Raw genomic sequence first — 22,425 nt, 5'->3', positions numbered from 1 at the left:
TGAGGAGCAAGATGGGGTACGTATGCCTTTGTCATTGCTTTGGCATGGAATCCTCCTAAAAGTATCAAGCCCTAAGAAGTCCTAGGAAACAGAAGCCTGGATACTTTGTAACCTTTGCCAAGGGAAAACGTCTGCTGTGTCTACTGTCTGCCTGCGTAGGTTTTCTCAGCATAGAACTTAAGTACATTTTAGCCATGTATTCATTTAGCTTTTAATATGTGTATATTGATTTCTTTTTCTGCACATTGTTCTTATTTTCTGCAGTGATGTTTTGAAAGACATTGGGTGCAGTGGAAAGAGATGGGCTTTTGAGCTTGGCAGAATTCAACAGACATGATTTTGATCCCTGCTCTATCATTTATAAGCTCTGTGATCTTGGACAAATTTATCTCCATGCTTTGAGACAGTAGTGTTAAAGTGAGGCTAATAACAATCACCCTGAAGGGTCTTAAGATAAATGTATGTAAAATTGCCAGCTCAATGCTTTTCACAATAATTGATAACCAAAAAAATGTTAGCTATTGCCCTTAAGATTGTCTTTTTCTCATTGTTCTTGATTACACAAGTAGTGTATCCTACAATCACAAAACCATATGCTTATGTTGATGTCTTGTTTTTCATTTTTGTAAATTTTTTACTTAAGTAATGTAAAGAGAAACTAAGTCAAAATCTTCACCAGTAAAAGCAAGGGGCTTTGTTCGTTATGAGTTATCCTAAAGTAAATCAGTAGTTTGATGACACTTCTGTTTCACTGTGACATCCACTAGTCACCTACACTGGCCTTACTGAAACAAACAGTCTTTGAGAAATGTGAGCACATCACTCAGCCTTGTTATGGAAAACTGACAGACACCTGGATGTGCCCAGAGGGACTGTGATTTCACTTCTCACTCCATAAGCAACATCCTTCTGTTGTGAATTAAATCTTCACAGTCAAAATCTGTGTCTGCATGTGCTTGTTTATTTGGAAAAGACATGCTATTCAGAGGCATTTTATTTGGAATAGTTGTGGAGCAATACGATATTAAGTGAGCTTAATATTGGTCTAGTGAGGTTTCCATGTTAAGATTCCTCACAAGCATATTTGTTTTTCTTTCTGGCCTTACTATCATTTATCATTGGGACAATGGACAAGTTATATTTTATAATGTGTATAAGTATGATGTTTACATGTATTTGTTACATATATGAATATTGGATATATTCTATACGTGAATTGATGTGTATGTCTGAGTGTATGCATGTTAGGGAACAGGTTTTTATTTACACAAGGATGTTTCTTTTTTCTGGTTTCACCCACTCCTTCTTTATTCAAGAGGGTAAATGCTGTCGTCTTATCTCATGTCCCGAGCTGAGTTCAGCATCTGGAGAAGCTTAAGGTCCCAGTGCATCAAATTATCCTGCTCAAACTGTTGTTTATTGCAGTTCATTTTTGTCCTGTCATTCCACTGACAGAACGTCAAAAGCTTTTCTTTCCATTGCCTTCAGCTTTCAGCATCTGCAGGGTTCTGATATGCTGTTCCTGCTTTACTCAGGGAGAAAAGCTCAAAGGATCATGATGAAGCCCGCAAGCCAGATAACTGCAGGCACTGGGGTAACTTCTCTGTTTAAGCTTGGGTTTGGGTTTGTACATCACCGTTTCCTTTCCTGGACCACAAACATGCACTGTTTTATGGATATCTGTTAGTTTCTTATATATCTCCAGTTCTTTTGAGACACAAGTAACTACAAGGAAATCATGTATGATAGTATTTGTAGAAGTATTGACAGTTTAAGTCTGGAAACGGTATAAATTTCATCACTAACTACAAGTATGCGCTCTATCATCTGAAGATTTAATTTAAATAAATAGAAATATTGCATCCTTTATAAACTCAGTCCAGAATAACTAAACATACACATCAACTTCCATTTAACTTTTTAGATCTTCAAATTCTAACCTTTACACCTGTGTACCTAATTATGTGTTTTTAGTTTTAGGTAATTACAGTCATACATATAATTACATGTGATTTGTCTTTCCAGGAGAAAGATTTGTTGTGCCAAAAGATATTTTCATATCTAGGATAGAATGCAACTTCTCTTATTCAGATAAGAGAAAAATCTGCCAATAGTGAAAACAACATATTGATTACAGGCTAGGAAACATTTGTATGTTTCTACTAAAATCAGCTCTGTCCCCAGCAATCCTCTTTTCTTGCCTGGACAATGGCAATTACCTTCTAACTGGTCTCTCTGCATTCGTTCTTGTTTCCCTCTCAAATTTATTTGCCAAAGGGAAACTAGAATTATCTTTTATACCAACAAATATGATTAATCACTTCTCCGCTTAAAACTCTTCGCAGGCTTTTCATTCTTTTTAAGAAAAAGGCAAAACTCTTCTGTGTGTGAGGCTGAATCCTTCCTCACACTCCTCCGGCTCTTTCCACTCCAGGTACACCTCGCCTTCTTCTGCTCCCTCAAGCAAATGTTCCTTCCCACCGTAGGGCTTCTCTGACTAGGCCAAATCACCACATCTACACTCTCGGAGCAACAGGTGGCACTCCTTTTACACACATCACAGTTACCATTTTATATTTGTGTAATAATTTGATCATGGTTTAGCTCCCTCACTAGATTGTAAGTTCCATAAGGACAGGGACCATATCTGGTTTTGCTCACCTTGACATCTCTAGAGCCCAGCCCTATGCCTGACATATGGTACATGCTCAGCGAAGAGTTGTAGAAGAATTAGATGAAGATGATCATATCTGTAATATATCCTGTTTTATGAAGGTGTGTCTTCAGTTGCCCTGGTTTATACAGTTCTCACAGATATCCACTCTTAACAGTGACACTTCAATACCACTGGGTTACGATCTTACCTCCTGTGTATATCTATTTTGCGATCTGCAGTGTAACACAAGGCTTGAGATTCAAAAACTTCCCTCTAGTTCCACCAAGCTTGGTTGGGTTTGCAGACATGTTTACATAAGAGACAGAAGGGGGAGATTGTTGTCTCCCTAGCTACTCTTGAAAGAGATCTTTGCAGTGAGGCCTGATTATTTTCATAACACGTATTTCTAGAACAAGAGATGTAAAAAACAAAAAACAAACCTGTGAAAAGGATATAGGATTTGTTCTTGTGATTTTAGACTACCTTTTGCTTTTGTCCATTGGTGACAGTTCTTTGAGGAAGCATTTTGCTTATGGGGGCAGTATGTAGCATATTAGTGGTTTATCAATATTTTTGCAGATCCACTTTATACACATATACATAGGTTTGAAAGCTTCAGAGAAAGATTAATAAGAACCTTTTGAAGTAGTGCCTGAGCCTCCTACCTTTTTGTTTTTGATGGAAAAAATGATTTTTTTCTATTCACTACAATTTTAGTATGCATATATTTTTTACTTAAACAGGGCCTAACACAATCAAGAAACTAGTTACTGAAAGATTTAAAAAATTCAAATTAAGGAAAAATAAGAGTTGATCATAATACAGGAAGCCTCTTTTGTTGGCTGGGAGGTGCAGTGAAGGTAGGGTCAAGATATACAGGGAAGATGACCTCCTGGTGACACCAGCCTGATCTGAGAGTCAGCACAGAGTAATTACCATGTTCTTCTGAGGTAAAGACATTGTGGAAACCCTATATTATATGGGCCCATCTTCTTTATGTACTTGACAAGGCTACATTTTTTTTCTCCTCTCCAAAAATACTGTTTAAGGTTGACATTATCAGAATAAAAATAATGCTACTTGCTATTCTTTAATAAACAGCAGCAGGTAAGCAAAGACCATTTTCTAACAATGACTTCCTGCTTCATTAGAAGATTATTTACGTTCTGTAGAAAACAGTATTGAAATGGTAGTTCCAACAAGCAAGTTGTATCTTTCTTTCCAGTCAGTGTAAGAGATAAACCGTTAGCAATAATAAAGAGACGCCCACTGAACTGAAAATATACTATTTAAGATAAAGAACTTTTTGGTGATTTTAATCACTTTTTGCCTTCCAAGAGAATTTATCCATGCAATATACTTATAGACGTGATCTATGTTTCCTATTTATAATGTTCCTGAATATATGTTTTTAAATGTACACATAAAAATTAAATTTAGAGGAAAGAGTCTCAAAAATCACTCTCCTGCTAACATATAAACTCTACTTCTACATTGCTTCCTTTATGGGCTCGGAGTAATTAAGCAGGCATAATATAACACATAGAGGAATTTATTAGGCTTTTATTAAGGCTTGATAATTTAAGTTTCAGATTTTAAATCTCAAAGGGCTCATAATTGTTGTCATTTTCTACTAAAAGCTACATTTAGAAAGAAGTTAAACTATGGTGTTAAGGAGAGGCGTGTTTGAATGGAAAGTACAAAGTGCCATTTTCATTAATTCAGCACTCGAATGCAAGTGTCTGTTGTACCTGGCATGAGGCTTTTATTAAGTAGTGCAGACACAACTTCCATGAGTTAATTTGTACTGATATTTTCTTGAAGCAGTGTTAATTGCAGGAGGTAGAGGTTTGAGATTGAGATATGCCTGGGTAGGAAGGGAGAGATTGGTTTCAAACTCCAAAAATGTAAGTGAATAATTTGTCAGATCAATTTAAATCTTAGGAAGGTTTTTGATTTGATTATTGACTCACAAAATACACCGCGACATTTTGGAACATTGGACAGCCGTCTTCTGGTTAAACAGGGTGTCCTTTCAGTTTTAACCTTTGTTTTTAAAATTCTGTCTCAAATGTATTAATGAGTACAGTACCTATGATTCTTTAGAATATTCATTTGTTTGGTACTGAAATTCTATCTAACTGTAAGGTTTTGAACCCACAAAATTCCTTGAAATTTTGCCTTAAAAAAAAATCCCTGATCGTGAACCTTAATTTACTACTTTCTCCCTAAGTCTAAAGAATATCCAGTAGCATTTCCTGGTGGCATGATTGTCAGGATGACAGGCTACACCTCCGATCTTCTCTCCATTTTTGACTCCCATTTCTCCATAAAGTTTTGTCTCATTTGGGGTCATAAAAATGAGCATTTCCCTAACAGAAGCAACATTTTTAAATTTAAGAGACTCTAGAACTGAAAACTGTGCCTTTGGTGGAAAAAGGGTAAATGGGGCTCAGAACTGTGAGGCTTATTCCACAGTTTTGCCGAGAACAGCTCTGTTCCAAGGATTTGAGTTGAATGAATTCCAGTGAATGGAGATTGTGCCCTAATATTGAAAATTAAAACAAAACCACTGGTGCAGTCAGGCTTAGCCTCACATTTATAGTTTCTCTGCCTCTTGTTTGCTCTAAAGACTGTCTTGATATCTCATTTACTAGTATCACACCTGAATTCATCTATTATAATCAATCAGGATAGATTTACCTGACACACAGAATAATATTAGGTTGTCAACCTCACAACACAAAGAATTTGGTCTTAAATTGATGCCCGCTGTATGAAGTAGTAGATGGTCCTGTTCACTTCCTCCCTTACTCTGCCCAGTGCTGCATTCTCTTGAGATGGCTGAGATGAAGTGGTTGTTTCTGGGCTCTAGTTGCATCAGCCACCTTCCTGGGGTTTGTTTAATAACCTGTTCCACTTCACACCTCTCAATAATGTAGAGGCCTCATGTACATCACGAGTTGCAATAGGCTGGATCCTACCCTCTTAGCCTTCACAATAATGCAAAACAAACACGAATTTGGGGCCACAGTGCTGTAGTTTGGGAATAGGGTAGCTTTAGTGTCTTGATTTAGAGTAGCCGCCTTTCCTTCTGTGTTTCTTTTCTACCCTTGTCACTTCTGTTCTCCATCAATGGCTCTCTAACCAATCAGCCAAAATCTTTATTCTCTGGAGGCTCCGAAACCACAGAAATTTGTTAGAAGAAAATCAGGAAAAGGTATTTAAATCAAGTTCTAAAGCAAACCTCTTCTTACACTTTGTAGTCTTAAAATAATGCTATCACTTTAATTATTAGTTGGGCTTCCTGCTCCCAATCGTGCCCCTCTATCTCTGTCTAAATTATACAACCAGAAAGATCTATCCCAGTGCTCCTAACTATTGGATTTTTAAATGCTAGTCCAGGATGATGATGTCACTGTTCTGACATAAAAATAAGGACAATACAATACAGAAAGTTTAAATGTACTATGATGAACTGATGTGACCATAAATACTAAATTTTCAAAAAAGTATGTCCCTACTTATAAAAAAAAAAAGTGTGAACCTTACAAACTTGGTTTTTAAAAACAGCTTTACCACGACCACCACCACCACTCCCCATTTTACTGGAGTTTAGAATCCAAAAGACTAGGAACCATAGATCTAGCCAGAACACAAATGGAACCATGTCATTGCCATGCCTTAACCCCTGCAGTACCCGTCGTTATCTTCAAAAGCAATTCTAGGTGCTTCAACATAACACACAAAAGCCTAGAACTAGAACTAGAGGCCCTTGTCCTCTTTTCATCATCATCTCCCACCATTCCTTATCTTGGAGCTAAACAGGCTTGATGGTATTCATGTCTAAATGTACTAGCTGGATAAAAAAATCTATCAACAATGATATAGTGTAAGTTGAAAAGTTTATATTCATAAACAGAGTCAAAAAAAAAAATCCTCTACATCTAAGACAAGGTCAGGATACCCTCTCCTTTTTCATGGCTTTTTTTCTGCTTGGACCAGCCTTCCCACCTTTATAAACTTGATTAACTGTTACTCATCCTTAAAACTTGACCACCAGCCCCATTGTCAGTGTGCCGGTCTCTGTGCTCTGTGCCTGTGCTTGCTGCTTTTATCGATATTATAAACATGCTGAGGAAATCTCTTATGTCTGTTGCCATCACTAAGCTGGAAAGTTCCACGAGGTAAGGCAGGCATCTGGCTTATTCATCTTTGTGACCTTAGCACACACCATGAAGCCTTTTCAAACTGAAATGAGTGGAACAGATAGCTACTTCGTGGTTAATCAGCATGGAAGCAAATCCCTCTCTTTCCTCCTCCTCAAGTGTCTCTTCAAAGAAACTTCCTTCCTTCCTTCTTGACTTAAATCTTGTTGCAGAGTAACTGGCCACACTTTGGCAGCAGCAAAGATAACCTCATATCCCTTCCTTCCACTTCGTTTCATCAGAGGAAGGACCACTTTGTCCAGTGCCTGGCGCACAAGTAGCTTTTACTATCATTAAGGGTTGACCTGATAATTGAATTAGGAAAAAGGAGTCCTAATGTAGGAGTCAGATATATGAGAGAGCATATCATGTTCAGAGAACTTCATATAGTTCTTCAATATTGCCCAAGAAGGAGATATTACATATGAGAGTAAAAAGCGGTAAAGAACATTCAAGCAGATAGGATTTTGAAGTTTATCCCGTAGGTGACAGGGGACCCATTAAAAGGTTTCAGGCAATTGAATTTATACTTTGTAAGGAATATCCTCCTAGTAATGTTAAGGTTGGAAAAGGGAAAGATGGGAGAGATCGAGGATAACATAAAGTAGACAGTAGAACCTGCCGGGCAAGAAATGGCGTAGACCTTCAGGAGTGGCAGGAAGAAGTTACTGCACCCCTTACATGCAGTTTTTATTAAAGGCTAATCGCTTTAATACCTTTTTGATAGGCCAGGTCCTTTGGTACAATTGTCGTCAACCAAATCAAACAGCATATTGTCCTCATCTCAAATGTAACTATAGGCCTACCGTGGAGATATTGCAGGTTTGGTTCTAGACCACCATAATAAAGTGAGTTGTAATCTTTTTTGCTGGTAGAAGGTCTTGCATTCCATTTGTAAAAAGCACATCACCTATGAAGTGTAATAAAGGGAAGCATAATAAAACAAGGTATGCCTGAATTGAAATCCTTTAGACCGGTGGTCCCCAACCTTTTTGGCACCAGGGACCAGTGCTCCTATGAGAATCTAATGCCTGATGATCTGAGGTGGAGCTGAGGCCGTGATGCTAGTGCTGGGGAGCTGCTGCAAACACAGATGAAGCTTCACTTGCCCACCACTTACCTCCTGCAGTGCAGCCCAGTTCCTAATAGGCCATGGATCGGTACTGCTGTCTGCAGCCCAGGGGCTTTAGTCAGACAAAGGCTTATCTTTTAATTAAAGAGAGCATCATGGAATATTTTTATTGAAAGAGAAAATTTTAGACCTACTATGAACTATTTGGAACATGAATTTTTTAAAATAGAAGAATAATCAAATAACTGTTGGAGAAGCTGGTAAATACATCGTATCCCACTTTGTCCCATGGGTTGCTTCTGAACATCTATTTATATTTACATCAGTGCTGATGTATTATGAAGGCAGGTGTGAAAGTAGAAAATGGAAAACTCTGACTGCTGGTGACTTTGAGTTTTTCACTTAAGCTCTGGGACCCTCAGTTTCCTTCTTGTGTCTTGGAGATAATAATACTTCAAATAGTTGTCATAAGGAACAAATGTAATAATGTAGGTGAGAGGGATGTGAAAGCAGAAAAGCAGCATAGGCACTGTGGCTTGCCTGGCTGTATATCCCATGTGTGCAATTTTAAGCCTTTCGTTTATCCTCTAGTTCTTGTGAATTAGGACTTCATTTAGATGGAGTTTTTGAGCCAGGTAAGAAGGAGTTTGAGTAGTAATGCTATTAAATTTTAATTTTTGAGTTGCTTTTCCAAAATATTCCTGCCAAATGCACTGTCACAGCAGATAGTCGGTTGACTTAGTCACTTCTGATGAAAGTGCCACCACAAGTAACCATGGCTGATTCATATGAACTGTGCAAGGCTATTTAATAAATACCAGAGCATATTTAGTTTAGAAACAAAGACAACAACTAATTTATAATAGACATGAGGATCTTATCTGACAGTAGCTACTCAACTTTTTATCATTTTGCCTATGTCACCAGAATTATTTAACAATTTTTTGCCTCATTTTGTTCAAGAATGTACATTCTGAACCATCAACAAAATATAACAACAGCCTACTGAATAGAAGATATTTGCAAATGAAACATCTGATAAAGGGTTAGTATCCAAAATATATAAGGAACTCATAAAGCTTAACACCAAAAAAACAAACAATCCAATTAAGAAATGGGCAGAGGACCTGAATAGAAATTTCTCCAAAGGGACATACAGATAGCCAAGATATGAAAAGATGCTTAACATCACTAATCATCAGGGAAATGCAAATTAAAACCACAATGAGGTACCAGCTAACACCTGTCAGCAGCATGGCTTCATCAATAAATCAAGTTTGGCAAGGATGTGGAGAAAAGGGAACCTTTATACACTGTTGGTGGGATTACATATTAGTGCAGCCACTATAGAAAATACTATGGAGATTGCTCAAAAAAATAAAAGTAGTGCAGCCATATGATCTATCAATTTAACTTCTGGGTATTTATCCAAAGAAAACAAAAAGATATATCCATCTCTATGTTCATTGCAGCATTACTAATAATAGCTAAGATATGAAAGCAACCTAGATGTCTATCAATAGATGAATGGATACAGAAGATGTGATATAAATATCTAGAGATCTATATATCTATATACACACATATATATGTACATATATACACATACATATATATGTATATCTGTACACACATACATGCACACACATGTAATGGAATATTATTCAGCAATAAAAAAAGAATGAAATCTTGCCATTGGCGACAACACAGATAGACCTAGAGGGTATTATGCTAAATGAAATAAGTCAGACAGAGCAAGACAAATACCATATGATTTCACTTATATGAAGAATCTACAAAAACAGAACAAACGAATAAACAAAACAAAATAGAAACAGACCCATAGATACAGAGAGCTAACTGATGGTTAGCAAAGGGGTGAGAGTGGAGGACGGGAATTTTAAAAAAAAAGAATACACACTCTGTTTACATCAAATTTATAGGAAGTGCAAGGGTCTTTGGATTCTTTTCTGTGACCTTCCCTACCACAATGAGAATGCCCATTTTCAAATGACTACTGCAAAGCTTGTAAACTGATTAAGTGACCAAAATTCTCTGTTATACATGATGGCCACTTGACAGCAGCTTGTCTAACACATTCTTCTTTGCCATTGAAGTAAATCAGGATTGTCATAGATTCCATTTTATTTAATTTAATAAAATGTATTTACCATGAGGCTTCATAAGCTTTTCTCAAGGAGACACAAGGACCTGCAGGCTGATGTCAGAATACATGTCCAAGCTTCTGAGGCCTTCTTTCTACAGATGTCTTTAGAAGCCCTTGAAACTGTTGTGTACTAATAGATTCTAGTACCCATGAAAGATTCATGCATACCCATGAAAGTAGATCAGATTACAAATGGCTGCAGAGTTGGCAGAGCGTTATTGTATCCTTTGGGAAGGTGATGGACAACTTCCGACACTAGTGAACTCAGCCTTCTACTCCTGGTGAGAACCAGGTTCTGTGCAGTTCACATACAGGTGCTTGAGCTATTTTATCAGTGTTGTGTACGAACGTTTAAGATTAAAAGCAAGATAGGATCATTATCAGTGTCCTAAAATGTCAACCAACCTGGAAAGACAACTCATGTGAGTAGACTCTCTATGAGTAACGTGGAAGCTACAGAGAGATTAATTTTGTTCACTATTGGGAAGAACTTTTAATACTTAACTGACACAGCTAGACATAAAGAAATTGTATAATTGTATATTTCCTCAGACTCAGAACTATTGTCTTACAAATCAGAAATTAATACACCACAACTGAGAAAAGTTGATAAGGATAATTTCAAAATAAAAAGCATTCCGTTTCCAAGGACTAAGGGACATATTCTGAAAATTAGTGTAGTCTCAAAGACCTGTAAAAACAATTTCTAATGTACCCATAGCCCAAGTAAATAGCAGGCTTTTAGCAGTTTTCTTTTAGGTAATATATTTACCTCCCAACCAACAATACTCCAATATTTTTCTGTAGCTCTCCATCTTGCTTCTTATTCCCATCTCTTTTTGTCACTCTCTCCTTCTCTCTTTCTTATACACCCCTTTCTCTTCTTCCTCTCTTTATAAATATCCTCCTTCACCAAAATATAAATATTTAAGTGTATTGTTTTCTGCCCAAGACAGGAGCTGATTTAATGTTGATAGGCCTCATGGGCTGCAAGACAAAGTTCCAGATCAGTGAAGACTTGTGAGAAATTCATGTGACAAGCAAGGAAGAAATTATTTATTTAGAAAAAGTAGGAACTTATGCAAGATAACTTTTATCCATATGAAAAGAGTACAAGAAGCAGCACAATAAGATGGTCTACAAATTGGACATTAAAAAATATATATGATTAGAATGTTTTCCAAGTCTACCCTATGATAATAATAGAGCTGAGCAGACATTACAAGTGCTGTGCACCTGTGTTCCACTGAAAACCTGTATAATTTTAAAAAACTATATTTACCAACTAGCGTAACCCTCAGTAGATTTGTCAGTTTTCTGACAGGATGAAGAAAAATGATAGAAAAGGCATCAAATTTTTGATGAATGTAGACAAACAAAGTAATAGTAAAGACATTTAATGATCTATAGAGCATACAAGTGAAGTTTAGTGTAAGCTGTCTTCAGCTTTGTCTGGTAAAATGCCTACAACATGCCACCCCAGAAGAACACCAAGACCGTATTTCACTGTTACAGAAGATTGACTGGTTGACTGGAAAATCATGTAATATCATGTAATACTGGAGTTAGGAGGGTACATTATAAAAATAGTTTTATTAGTTATTTCATATATATTATCGACTTAATGATTTTAGGTCTCCTTTATAAAGTTTGAAGCAAAAAATCATGACACTGTTTCTAAAATATTACTGATGCAATGAACGTTTTTCTCTGATATTTTCAGATGGAACGTAGGGAAAACTTCATGCCATTTAAGAGGCTGAGAAAGGTAGCACCCTAACATACCTAAGTATTATATTGCCTTCAGCCAAACCATTTAGCTGTAGAAGACTTAGCGTTAGTCATCAGCATTCTTAAATGACCTTAATGGTAAACAGAGAAAACAATATTATAAACAGAAATTACAGTGTGGGGAGCAGTAGTTCTGATGATCTTTTTGATTACCCAGATTTATCAGTAAGATATTTTAAATGGTTTTATGCAATCATTTTAAACATGCTTATTATAGAATACCTGAAAAGTAAAATGTGTGTATTGTTTTATTATATATACATATGTGTATATAATGTGTATATGAGTATATATATCACCCATAATTCCACCACCCAGAATTAGCCATTACGACATATTTGGATTTATTTTCTCCATTTACGCTATGTTCATTTATTTTAATTTTACAATTCTGGCATTATACTGTATATACAGGTTAACATGCTTTAAAAAGTCATATTGTAAGCATTGTTTTGTATCATCGAAGTTCTCAGTAACCTTGTGTTTAATGACTACATACTACACCATTATATAAATGCATCAGTTTACTAACTATTCCGCTGTTGGATATTCAGATTGTTTCCGATGTTCTATTATTATAAATTACCCCATAATAAGCATCTATATACACTTCTTTTTTTTTTTTTTTTGTCTCACTAGCCATTTTCTTTAGATATATTCCTGGAAGCACAATTATTAGGTCAAAGAGCATAGATATTATGAAGTTAAAGGGTTCCTTACAGATGCCACCAAATTGCTTTCTAGAAAAGCTGCCCAATCTATACTCACCCCACAGTAGCCTTCAGTTTCAAAGATTAATTTTTTAATATTGATGAATGATTCTGTTAATGCTCTTGCTGTTATATTTGCTTATATTATATCGACTTCTATTCTGCATCTATACTCAGAGGTAAGATTAGTGTATAGCAGTAGATCTTAACTTTGGGGGTCAGAGCATATGTTTTATTTAAGAATCTCATGAGAACTATGAACCTTCCTCTCAGAACTATGAACATACTGACAAAATGCAAACTTTTACATATTGTAAGGAAACCATGGCAGTCTTCCCCTTAAAATATTGTTGCTCACATGATGCTAGATACTTTACATGGATTATTTCATTTAATCCTCACAATTTAGGGCATCACAGAGGAAAGAAAGTAACTCACTTAAAGTGGCATAGCTACTGAATAGTAAACCTGAGATTCAAACTTCAGAACCTAGCCTCTTATCCATCAAATTTCACTACGCTGAGGTTTAGAAACCTTTATCTTTTTTTCATGTTATTTTGTTCAGGTTTTTGCAGTCATAATAATTCTGGCTACCTAAAATCTAATGGAATAATTTGCCATATTTTTTCTGTTCTAGATCTGTTTCCATAGCATGAGGTTATGTTTCTTAAAAATTTGAAAGAGTTCATTTCCAAAAGCTTCTTGCCTAGAGTCTAAGAAGAAATTTTTTCATAACTTTTTCAATTCCTTGTATGCATATCAGTTTTCTTTTTTTATTATTTGAGTCAATTTTATAATGCATTTCTACAATAACGACCCATTTCATTCATTTTCTTTTTCATATTTTTTAGCTAAAGTTGTATGTAACGTTCTCTTGATTATTAGCATGCTTTTTTCATTCCTCATTTTGTCTTTTTTTTCTTGTTTAAGTTTGCTGAAATTTTGTCTGCTTCAGTATTGATTTGTTGTGTTTTGTTTTGGGGAGCCCCACCCCTCAATATTCTTAAACAACTAATTGATCCCACTTTTATACTTTCTACTTCTATTTTTAATTGTACTCTTGCATTTCTTAGGATGTGGCTGTGTTGATATTATTATTGTTCTGATTTTTCTAATTGCTAAAGTTGAATGTTTGTTATTTGTTTTATTCTTCCAGGTCTAGTATATAGTATTCTGGTCTTTTTTATTTTTAAAGTTGACTTATTCGAAGGTTTTTTTCCTCTTGATCTACTGGCTATTTAGGAAAGGGTTTTTAGTTTTTATATGTGTTGTTTCATAAGTTAATTATTAAGTTTTTGGATAGTAGAATCCTAAGTGAATTCCTTTAAGAAGTTTGACCATTGTAGGAAGAAAGGTACCTACTCATATATGAGAAGAGAAATCTGAATTTACATTTTAATTCCATTCAGTTCATCAAATATTGTTTGATTGGCCACTGCATGCCAAGAGCTGTGCTAAGTACTGGGAACATGACAGTGAAAAGATAGAAATAGTCTCCTTTGTTATGAAACTATTAGTCTTGTAGGTATATGTACACACAATTACCAGAAATACAAAAGAATTAACTGAAAACTAGTAAGACAGCTGAATATGATCCAGCTACAAGATCCCATCAAAACTAAACATAGCAGAAAATGACAATCTAAATAGAAAATGACAATCAGATAGAAAATCTAAATAGACCAGTTGCTAGTAAAGAGATTGAATCAGTAATCAAAAAAACTTCCAACAGTACAGGACCAGATAGTTTGACTAGTGAATTCAACCAGACATTCAAAGAAGAATACCAGTCCTTCTCAAACTCTTCCAAAAAAAAATAGAAGAGGAAGGAACTCTTCAAAACCCATTTATGAAGCAGCATTACCCTGATACCAAAGTCAGACAAGGATGCCACAAGAAAAGAAAATTACAGGCCAGTATCCCTGATGATGTAAAAATCTTAAACAGAGTATTAGCAAATCAAATTCAACAATACATTTAAAAAATATCATACACCTTGGTCAAGTGGGTTTTATCTCAGGGATACAAGGATGGTTCATCATCCACAAATGAGTCTATGAAATACACCACATTAACAAAATGAAGGATAAAAATTATATGAACATCTCAATAGATACAGAAAACTTGACAATGTTCAACATTTATGATTAAAAACTCACAACAAGTTGGTGTAGAAGGAACATATCTCAATATAATAAAGGCCACATATAACAAGCCCACAACTAATATCATATTCAGTGATGAATAGCTGAAAGTTTTCTTCTAAGATCAGGAACAAGACAAGGATTCCCACTCTCACCACTTTTATTCAACATAGTATTGGAAATCCTCACAGTCAGGCAAGAAAAGGAAATAGAGGGCATCCAGATTGGAAAGGAAGAAGTAAAACTATCGTTCAGAGAAGACATGGTATTTTATGTAGATAACCCTAAAGATTTCATCAAAAAACTGTTAGAACTAATCAACAAATTTAGTAAAGTTGCAGGATACAAAATCAGTACAAAAATATCTATTGCATTTCTATACACTAATAATGAACTATCAAAAAGAGAATTAAGACAATAGTCTTATTTACGATTGCATCAAAACTAATAGCTAGGAATAAATTTAACCAAGGAAGTAAAAGCTTTGTATACAGATACTTCTCAATTTACAATGGGGTTACATTCCAGTAAACCTATTGTAAGTTGATAATATGGCAAGTGAAAATGCATTTAATATACCTAACCTACCACACATAATAGCTTAGTCTAACCTACCTTAAATGTGCTGAGAACACTTACATTTGCCCATAGTTGGACAAATCATCTAACACAATGATTACACGAAACAGTATCGGTTATTTACCCTTAGTGATCACATGGCTGACTGGGAGCAACAGCTCACTGCTACTGCCAAGCATCATGAGAGAGTACCGTACTGCATATTGTGAGCCCTGGAAAAGATAAATATTCAAAGTCAGGTTTTTACTGAATTCATATCATTTTCACACCGTTGTAAAGTCAAAAAATTCTAAGACAAACCATTGTAAGTTGAGGATCATCTATATTGAAAACTATAAGAGATTGATGACAGAAATTGAAGAGGGCATAAATAGAAAACTATTCCATGCTTATGGCTTGGAAGAATCAATGTTGTTAAAACATCCATACTGCCTTTAGCAGTCTACACCTTCAAAGCAATTCCTATCAAAATTCCAAAGGCATTTTTTACAGCAATAGAACAAATAATCCTTTCTCAATAAATCTTGAGAAAGAAGAGCAAAGCTGGAGGCATCATGCTCCCTAATTTTAAACCATATTACAAAGCTGTAGTAATTAAAATAGTATTGGCATAAAAATGGACACACAGATCAATGGAACAGAATAGAGCCAAGAAATAAACCCACACATAAACGATCAATTAATTTATGACAGAGGAGCCAAGAAAGTACAGTCTCTTCAATAAGTAATGTTGGGAAAACTGGACAGCCACATGCAAAGGAATGAAACTGGACCACTATCTTATACCATACATAAAAATTAACTCAAAATGGATTAAAAATTTGAATTTAAGACCTGAAGCCATAAAATTCCTAGAAGAAAACATAGGCAGTAAGCTCGTGGACACAGATCTTGGTGATGATTTTTTTGAATCTGTTACCAAAAGCAGCAAAAGCAAACATAAACAAGTGGGACAACATCCAACTAAAAACCTTATACACAGCAAAGGAAACTATCAACAAAATGCAACAGCAACCTACTGAATGGGAGAAAATATCTGCAAATCATGTATTTGATAAGGAGCTAATATCCAAAATATTTAAAGAGCTCATACAACTCAACAGCAAAAAGACAAACAATCCAATTAGAAATGAGCAGGAGATCTACACAGACATTTTTCCAAAGAAGACATACAGACAACTCACGGGTACATTAAAAGATGCTCAACCTCACTAATCTTCAGGGAAATACAAATCAAAACCACAATAAGATATCACCTCACACCTGTCAGAATGGCTATTATCATAAAAACAAGGAATAAATGTTGGTGGTGAGGTGGAGAAAAGGGAACCCTTATGCATTGTTGGTAGGAATATAAATTAGTACAGCCACTATGGAAAACAGTATGGAGATTTCTCAAAATGCTAAAATAGAACTACTCTATTATGATCCAACTTGTGAGTATTTATTTAAAAAAATGAGAACAGTTATTCGAAAAGATAAATGCACCCCCATGTTCATTATAGCATTATTTGCAATAGCTGAGATATGGAAATACCCTAAATGTCTGTCCATCGACAAATGAATGGATAAAGAAGATGTGGTGTACATGTACACACCCACTCACACAATGTGATACTGCTCAGCCATAAAAAAAAAAAAAAAAAATTGTGAAATCTTGCCATTTTCAACAACATGGATAGTGCTTGAGGGCATTATGCTACGTGAAAAAAGTCAAACATTGGAAGACACATTGGTGGGTGCCAGAAGCAGGGGGTACGGGGTAGGAGAAAGGAGTGGAGAGGGTCCAGAGGGAAAAAGAACAAAAGCAATCTAGGGAGGTAAGAGGTTGTAATACATGCAATAAGATTAGCTATGAGTTAATTGTTGAAACTACGTGATATTAAATTGAGTTCATTATACTATTCTAAAGAAACAAAAAACAAAAACCAAGAACTACAGGGTTTACATTGTAGCAGATAGAATTTAGTTTATACCAGGAGTGTCTGAGCTATTCTTAGGGAGAAGCTGTACTACACCACAAAACAAGCTGTATATAGCTTGATTGGGGGTTCCCTGATGAGATCTAATAGAAGATTTTTTGACAGAAAAGACTGTTCAAAACTAAATTAGCAATTAAGAAAAGTTGTATAATACTTTGTTAAAAGGATTTTATAAAATATTATAGATGACTTAAGAAACTAGACCTGGAGACACCCTCAGGTAACTTTCTGGAGGCTGTTTTCTCTAAAAAGTAGACACTGTCATTCTCTGGAATTTTTTAAATCAAAATTAAAAATTAGATTTTATTAATTCTAGCTTCCCTTCTTCCTTCACAACTATACCACTTTAGTAATAAAAAAAATTAAAAACATTTTAAACTTTTCTATCTTCCACCATCCCTCTGGTTCTTTCTTTAATACAGAATACATTTATTTGTTTTTCTAAGAGATACATAAAATAAACAACAAGTTTTAAGATGAATAAATAAATGTAGTAGAAAAAAATCTCACAGAAACAAAGCATATATATATATCTACAAATAAATCTAATAAAAAATGTATGAGATCTTTGTGATGAAACTGATTTTTTTTGAAGAACATAAAAGACACTGAAATTATAAAACAACACATTTCCAGGTAGGACAATTTAATATAATGTTAATGTCAACTCTCCCCATATTATTCTGTAGAATCAATATAATCTGAATCAAAAGCCCGACAAGGTTCTTTGATAAATTTTACTGTTAAACAGTAAACACCTCAATATAATAATTGATATGATAAAGTTAAAAGATAACCAACAAGCCAGGAAAAATTATTTGCAATAATTGGAATTCAGTTGTTGTAACTCAACAGAGAAGTGGGCAAAGGCATTCAATAAACATATGAAAGGTGTTTTATCTCACCGGCAATTAGGAAAATTAAAATATATAACATTATAATTAATATATAACATTTAATTAAAATATATATTATAACAAAAATATTCACCTGTTTTACTGGTATAGTTTTTATTTTTAACTGATAATATACAATGTTGTTAGGTGTAGGAGAGAAACCCCTCATATTAAGTGGGAACATATAAATTGATCAAGCCATTTTGGGGGACAGTTTAGTTATATAGATGAAAATCATAAGCGTAGATACCTTCCCTCAACCTAGTAATTCTACTTAGAGAAATGCTCACCATGTGTCCAAAGAGGCATGTACTTTTGTTGTTAATAGCAAAAAAAATTAGAAACAAGCCAGATAAATGTCTATTAATAGAAAAGTAGCTAAATAAGTTTTGACATTTTTTATATGGCCTCCTGTGCGCTAATTTAAAAAACAAAGTATGGCATTATGTGGCAACTTTTTCCTGAGAACATGAGGAACCCTTGTAGGGTTTTAAGTGGAGGCATGGCACGGCCAGACTTGAGTTTTTAAAATCTCTCTCTAGACGATTATGAGAAATGAGTCAGAGACAGAAAATAGAGGCAAGAATCCCACTGCAAGCCTGTTAATCAGGTCAAGCATTGATGGAGAACCTATGATATGGCAGAGCCGAAACTGCTGTTACACAGCCAAAAAATACTCTTATGTGGCAATACATGTTTGTATTGTATTTTGAAGTACATTTGTTGGGCAGCTTCTTGGTGCAAGTGACTTTCCCAGGCAAGGATGATAAAATATCATCCTGACTGTAAAAGCTACTTACTAATAGGTTAAAATTATAAATCTATTAGTTTTATTAAGTTTGCTTTCCAAATGAGGCCTCTCACCCCCCTTTTTTGAAACAATAAAGCCCAACTAGGTGACCATGCTAGTCTTTTTTGCTTGACTGTCAGGAATTTGTTAGAGTAAAATTCAGTGCTCAACTGCACTCATCATATAGCTTAAGCTTAAGGTACACAGTGGTCCCCGCTTTCCTTATCCACAGGGGATACATTCCAAGGCTCCCAGTGGATGCCTGAAATCATAGATATTACCGAACATATGCTATGTTTTTTTCTATGTATGTATTCCTATAATAAAGTTTAATTTAGAAAGTAGGTATAGTAAGAGATTAACCACAATTAATAATAGAACAATTATAGCAATATACTGTAATAACAGTTATGTTAATGTGGGGTCCCACCCCCCCACACACACACACCCCAAAAACTGATTTGGTAGCTGAGACCATGCCTAAATGACTAACAGGCAGTGAGGGTATACTTCATGAGACACTGGACAAAGGGATGATTCACTTTCTGGTCATCATCAAGTGGTGGGGCTTGAGATTTCATGACGTACCTCAGAATGGCACTTGATTTAAAATTTACAAATTGTTTATTTCTGGAATTTTCCATTTAATATTTTCAGACCATGGTTGACCACAGGTAACAAACTGCAGAAAGCAAAACTACAGATATGTTGGGGGGAGTGGAGACTACTGTAATTAGCCCTAACTTTTTCTTCATAGATTTAATCTTTTTATTTTCAAAAGCTTCATGGTATGTTTGCCTTTTATTGTGCAATGATTATCCATTTTTAAAAACTTGACAGATTTAAAATTACTAATATTAAATGAACACTAAAGTTATCATTTTAGCCACATAGTCTCTTTGATCCCTTGGTGACTTTAAAGGTGCCATTTGACTTTTATTTCCTAGAGTTGTGAATATTTCATATTGGTTTAGCAAAGATCTTTTAATAAGAAAGGGGCCATTTTAACTCCACAGCATGTTACATGGTAGCTACCAGCTCCCCTGGATCAATTAAGTATTTGTAACATTACTTTAAAACTGCAACTTGACTTTAAAATTGAAGAGGTGTTGTTGCATGGTAGTTAATAGCTCGGACTCTGGAGCTAGCCCAGCGGGTCTGAACACAGGCTGTGCCTGCAAACACTTATCAGCTGTGGGACTGCGGGCAAAGGCACTTAGTCCCTCTGGCTCTCAGCCTCCTCTTGAGGAAGTCCCCACTGCCTGAGGTTGTTTTGAGCATTGAACTAGCTAATGTTTGTAAAGTGCTCACATAGATATTTGTTAAGTTAAAAATAAAAAGAAATTGTTCTTTCCTGGCATATGTCTTTAGATAGAATAGAAGTTTATTTCATTTAAGACTATGTGATAAGAAGAACATTAAACGTTGAACGCTTTGGTGTTTGTTTTGATGCATGTAAATATACTTCTAAAAGAAAACAACATTTTTTTTATATACATTAATCAATTAAAACCAAAGATTGCTTCTGAGTGTTCATGGTGATGAATTTGGTGTTACTTTTGCAAGACCACGCAGTGAAACAGAGAAGTGAAAAGGCTAGCATTTAAAAAAAAAATGTCTACGGCCATGCTATCCCGAACACGCCCGACCTCGTCTGATCTCAGAAGCTAAGCAGGGTTGGGCCTAGTTAGTGCTTGGATGGGAGACCGCCTAGGAAGACCAGATGCTGTTGGTGTGTAAAAAAAAAAAAAAAAGTGCGAATAAGGCAAATGAGTATGCTAAATTTGCATCTCACCTCCCTAGTGATGAAATTTTTAATCTGCTTGGGTTTTTGTATTTTGAGTAAATTGTAGTCTAAATAAAAGAGTCAAAATATTGCTTCGACTTCATATGTATAGATAGCTACCTGCGCAGGACAACTGAGGCAAAGGGTCTTCTGCCCCTGTAATCTGAAAACATCTTCACAGGATGGAAGTTCATTTCTGAAAAGTAATCCTAACAGTCCCCTAATTATTAGAAAAGAATTATGATTTTAAAATCCACAACTCTGCTGTTCATTTGAATCATTTATATAAGCAAACCTTCTCCTTAAATTAGAATCATACAGAAATATACCTTTTTAGACTTTTGGATATTTTCTGTTAATTTAGGTAGACTTGAACAGAATGAAAAACTATTAAAAAAATTAGTAGTTGATAATTGGGCACAGGAATGGGGAGCATGGCAGAGGGAATGCAGTTAGCATTAATATGATGGCTAGGTAGAGGGGAGGGCCAGGGGAGGGAAGGAGCAATGGGGGAGATCGTTTTATGACATTATAGATGTCTAACCAATGTACTGTATACTTAAAACTAATTTAAATAAATAAATTAAAAATAATGTCTATAAAATAAATCTTAAAGTTAGATCTTCCCTTTTACTTTCAAAGGTTTTTTTTCTCCACTTTAATATACTGGCTTATTTCCATTTTTATGATACTTGGTTTTTATATATCACGATAATTATTTTTTGATAAATTGTACATCATCCACACACACACACACCCACAAATACACTTTATTTTGTAATGAGTATATCTATTCAAATACAAGGAAAAACTAGCTCTAGTTTGTAATGATATGAATTTTTCATAGATTTCATTTAATAGCCTAATTCTGTTTGAAAACTTCAATTTGTGATTTTTTTCTACCCTCTTTTTATTAACTACTAAAAACGAATACATGAGGATAGTATGTTTTTTGAACAAAACCAGAACACTTGATTTACAAAACGAAAGGCTTGATTTAAAGAGTATGATACGATCTTCAGCCTAGCTAACTAGTATTTAAGGTTTTCATCTGATTTTTTTTATAGCGAAGAGATACATTATAGAAAAAATGACAGCTAGATTTACTCAAACATTTGCTCTATAAGGAAATTGAAGAATCATCATTTACAGATATATTTGATAATTTTCCAAAAAAATAATGAGAGCCAGTTCATAGAGTAATAATTTATTCTTGATAAAAATTTTCTCAAAGCCTAGCAGCCTAACCAGAAATGTTGAATAAACCTCTACCACACTGGTCACTCACTAGCAGAGCACGCAGCTTAGGGAGTGATTCTAGCCTGCCACACTTTTCTTGTTTTTTATAACCATACAGCATTTTGACTCTAAAATTGGAGCAGGAATACTGTCACAATTAGTTTTACAAGTTAAGAAACTTATTCGTCAGTATTCCTGTTATTTTTTAACCTAGGCCAGAGCAAACGATAGACTCATTAGAAAGGAAGTAATTTCTCTGCTGTTGATGTGGAACTGCTTGTCTTCCCTCAACTCTTTTCAGTGTAAGAAAAGGCCACAATACATTTGCAAAGAAGATCCGGGATTTTCAAACACAGGGGAGAGTTCAGGTTGCCCACAGGAATAGGGGGTAAAGGTGATGGGAAA

At 35.1% G+C, this 22,425-nt stretch overlaps 1 protein-coding gene and 1 pseudogene across 10 annotated transcripts in view; both read left to right on the top strand.

Moving 5' to 3' along the window:
* The window catches only part of CDKAL1 (CDK5 regulatory subunit associated protein 1 like 1), a 567,467-nt gene that overhangs the window by 495,437 nt on the left and 49,605 nt on the right, over positions 1-22,425 (top strand). The window lies entirely within an intron of this gene.
* Positions 20,612-20,730, top strand: LOC112477706 (annotated as a pseudogene).

The sequence above is a fragment of the Pteropus alecto genome, unplaced genomic scaffold (genome assembly GCF_000325575.1).
Source record: "Pteropus alecto unplaced genomic scaffold, ASM32557v1 scaffold121, whole genome shotgun sequence".
In the NCBI taxonomy this organism is placed as follows: domain Eukaryota; kingdom Metazoa; phylum Chordata; class Mammalia; order Chiroptera; family Pteropodidae; genus Pteropus; species Pteropus alecto.
This window is presented reverse-complemented; position numbering and strand designations above follow the sequence as displayed.